Source organism: Capsicum annuum, chromosome 1 (assembly GCF_002878395.1).
Source record: "Capsicum annuum cultivar UCD-10X-F1 chromosome 1, UCD10Xv1.1, whole genome shotgun sequence".
Lineage (NCBI taxonomy): Eukaryota > Viridiplantae > Streptophyta > Magnoliopsida > Solanales > Solanaceae > Capsicum > Capsicum annuum.
This window is the reverse complement of record NC_061111.1, coordinates 55,782,330-55,786,895: the sequence shown is the minus strand read 5'-3', so window position 1 is coordinate 55,786,895 and position 4,566 is coordinate 55,782,330.

Genomic DNA, 4,566 nt, shown 5'->3' with positions numbered 1-4,566 from the left:
AGCCTCAAGCACCGTGTGATGCTCCAGGACCCATTTTCTAGGGTGTTACACCTCTATAGTCGAGGATTATCCTTATTTTATTATTGTATAATGCTTAGTTTATTTTTAGAAGACGGAGTTAGGTGGGGACATGTCCTATCAACTCCACAGTTCAGACAGTTTAGAGGCTTTGCGGATAGATGTATCAGTATTTAGTTTTAAATTTTGAGTAATTTTATATGTTTTGAACCTTATGGCCAGTTTCCACATTTATTATTTATATTATGCAGTGTTTGGGTACAGATATCAGTAGAGAGTTGTCTTGTGGTCCTTCGGAATCATGAGCACCATGTGGTGTTTCGATTCCAAAAATCGGATCGTTATATTTTTTGGGTTACAATTTGGATTTTTATTACACCCAAAGACCAAGAGAAAAACACTTTCACTTATCGATATAGGACTTTCGCATTCAAGAGGATTCATTTTGGTCTGTGTAATTCACCAATAACTTTTCATCAATGCATGATGTCCATCTTTTCTGACATGGTTAAGAATACTATTAGAGTATTTATGGATACCATCCATGTTGTTGGTGATTTATTTAAGGATTTATTGGCAATCTTTCTAGTGTGTTGAGGAAATGCTAGGATGGTATCTTGGTGCTAAACTAGGATAATTGCAATTTCATGGTGAAATAATGAATAGTGCTTAGTCATAAGATTTTGAAAAAGAGGATTAAAGTTGACAAGGTGAATATTGAGTTATTCAAAAATTTCCTCCACTAATTTCTATGAAGAGTATTTGTAGCTTCTTGGGGGCACGTGGTATTTTATCAAAGATTCATCAAGGACTTTTTAAAAATTGCAAATTCTTTGAGAAATTTGTTCGAGAAAGAGGTAAAGTTTGTGTTTAATGATGCATTTATAAGGACATTTGAGTTCCTAAAAGAGAAGTTAATTTCAGCCCATATTATTGTGTCACCTAATTGGTCCAGTTCCATACCAAAGGTGATAGAATATTGTATATCTCATTTGCTATGATACCAAAATACTTAAACCTGCCTAGAAAAATTATATTGTGACCAAATAAGAGTTGCTTATGGTGGCGTTTGTGTTTGAGAAATTTTTGTCTTATTTGATTCACACAAAAGTGATTTTGCATACTGACCATGCATATCTTTGGTACCTTATGGCAAAGAAGGATGCAAATCCAAGGTTCATTCATCGGGTACTTTTATTGAAGGAATTTGATTCTTAGGTCATTGACTGAAAGGGGATTGAGAATCAAATGGATGACTAGTTATCATACCTTGAAAAAAAGGTTAAGTTGAAACTGAAGGAAGAGATTGAGATTGATGATACTCTTTTTGGATGAGTAGGTATTAACCGCATCGCAGGATTTGATACCATAGTTTGCAAACTTTCCCAATTATTTGGTTAGTGATATGATTCCAAAAAACCTATCATTTCAGCAACATAAGAAGTTTATGCATGATGTGAGGAAGTTTTTTGGGTATGAGTCATACTTGTTTTGAATTTATATAGATGGACTGGTTTCGAGATATGTTCCTAAGGTTGAGATGATCAGTATTTTAGAGGCATGCCACTCGTCATGAATTGGGGGTTATCATAGTAATGTGCAGATTGAGCATAAGATCTTACAATATGGGTACTATTGGCCTTCTATTTATAAGGACGTACATGACTATTCAAGGTCTTGTTTCTAGTGCCGATGAAAAGAAAACATCTCACAAAGTCCAAAACTTTCAAATTACCGTTATCCTAGAGCTTGAGTAATTTGATATATCGATTGTATAGGCTCTTTTGTGAGCTCACATGGTATGAAATATAATTTGGTGGTTGTTGACTATGTTTTAAAATTGGTGGAGGCAGATACACTTCCAAACAACAAAGTGAAGAGTGTCATAAAATTATTGAGAATGAATATATTTTCTAAATTTGGTACACCAAGGGCTATCAGTAACGATGGAGGCTTGCACTTTTGTAATCGTGTATTCAAAGATTTTCTAGAGAAATATAGTGTGAAACATAAGGTGTCAACACGTTACCATCCTCAAACAAATAGGCAAGTTGAGGTCTCCAATCATAAGATCAAGTCTATTTTGGCGAAGACTGTGAATGCCAACTGGATAGACTAGGCTAGAAAGTTGGATGATACATTATGGGCTTACTGGACATTATTCAACACCCCTATTGGGGTGTCTGTATATTAGCTTGTGTATGAAAATGCATGCCACTTGCTTATCAAACTTGAACATAAGGCATTATAGGAACTAAAGAGGTTGAATATAGAATGGAGTAATGCGGCTATGCTGAGACTAGAACTATTGAATAAGATGGATAAATTCAGTATTTGAACCTATAAGAGCTCAGCCTTGTACAAAGAGACTATGAAATTGTATCATGATTGCATAATTAAGATAAGAGAGTTCGCAATAGGTGATATGGTATGACTATTTGGTTCAAGGCGGAAGATATTCTTAGGTTAGTTGGAGTAAAGATAGAAAGGGCTATATATAAAGTGGTAATTTTGTTTTATAATAATGCAATTGAGCTTGAAAATAAATAGGATCTAAGGTTCAAAGTGAATAGCTAAAGGGTGAAACACTATGTCGATGAGATTGAAGAAGTAAAAGTGATATGCGCAGTGGATATAGCTGGTAACTAAGAAATCAAGCACACTTAAGTTGTGACACTGTGTTAAATTAGATGTTTCATGGGAGGCAACCCATAGGCTATCTAGTGAAATTTGAGTAACCAACCCAGCCACATAGCGCTGTGACGTTAAATCAAGCACTTTTTCGGAGGAAACCCAAGATTTCTATACTTGTTTTGATGATAGGATAATGTGTTCTACTGGTACAGGGATAATTCAAAAGAGAAACTGAAGAATTAGAACTGGCACTGAACCCACGAAAGGGTAACTGACCCTGGAAGGTCCCATAACTATGGGTTCAGTCGTCTCCATAAAGTATGGAGAAATGCATTTTAGGATTTATCCTATGATTTGTTACCATGATTGTAACTCGACTAATGATCATGGTATTAATCATATTATCAAATACCTAGAAACATCATTCGCATAATTAAACTTACGAATTTTAAGGAATGATTGTGGCTAGATACCATGGTCATCCTTAAGAGTCATAGATTCCCAAATTAGGTTCTTTGATATATCCTAATATGAAGTATGACCTCAATTGTGGTGAAAAACAATGATTGTGCGATAGAGTCATTTGATAGGTTTGATGAATTTTTAACCCGATCTAACCCGACCTAACCTAAATTGATTTAATTCCCCCAATTCTTTCACCCTAAGACCCAATACTCCCATTTTATCATTCAGACGTAAATTTCACTTCCCTAATACAAAAATTCAGAGATTTCAAGTGATTCAAACCCAATTAATGTAAACTTTATTTCTTTCATAATGAATAATCCCACAATTTTTTGAACTCAGTCAAAGCTTTGCACTGACAATAAGTGTTTTGTACTAAGAAACCTTGAACTCATCTTCTCTTTATATTATAACTATACAAATTGATTATATAAGTAGGGGGAGTTGGTTAAGTAAAGTAAAATGGGACTAAATGAGTTCTAAAGGGTGTGTGAGTGATGGGCGTAGTTTAGAGAAAGTGGAAGGAAGTTTGAGTACCTCAAAACTATTCAAAAAATGGGCCATTAAGGTAAATTTTGTGTTTGAAGATGATTAAGTGTCAGTGCACACTCCATGGCACAATTCGCAATCATGGTATCAATGTATAATCGTGGGTTGGATCATTGTAGGTGCTAGTTTGTCAAGTTCTAGGAGTTCATCAGGCGATCACATTCCACAATCATCCTATCTTTGTATGATCATGGTATGTTATCGTCTGATGTCACAACCCTTAACACTTTTTTAAGACCCTTCCTACGATCAAAGGTATAATCATACCTTCATACTATAATAGTAGGAAGGCTCATTTGATTGAATAACTGCATGTTTTGTACTTTTATCTCTTGAGCACTTCCTTGTTAATTTGTTATGGTTCCCGCAATCCTAGTTATGGTGTTTAGCTACACATAATTGAAAGAACTAAAAAAAAAAATTAGAGAACAAAGCATAATTATGAACTAACAATAAATAGATGAAAAACTCCAAAATAAAAATTGATTTTTATAACTCTAAGAACAAGAATATGACGTGAAACCTTACAATAAAGTAATAATGTGTAAAATCGTACAAAAGATCCAACAGTATTATTTATAGACAAAATAAAACATATCATAAATATAACATGATTTTCTAAGTTGGTTCCTCGAACGAAAGAAAGGTATTATCGTGGTTTGATCCCATGATTGTCCTTCGTGCTCATAGGTTAAGCTTTGAATGTTTAATCTCTTAGATCATGGTCGTTATGACACTTAGTATGATCTCATGTCTTCTATCTATTGATCATCGTTTCCTCGTATCTACTCCACTTACATTTTAACTTCTGCAAACTTTACATCCGAACTTCCTTCCTAATATACCTTAGTACAATCGTGACTTCGATGCACAATCGTGGAAAGTCATCGTATAATTTTC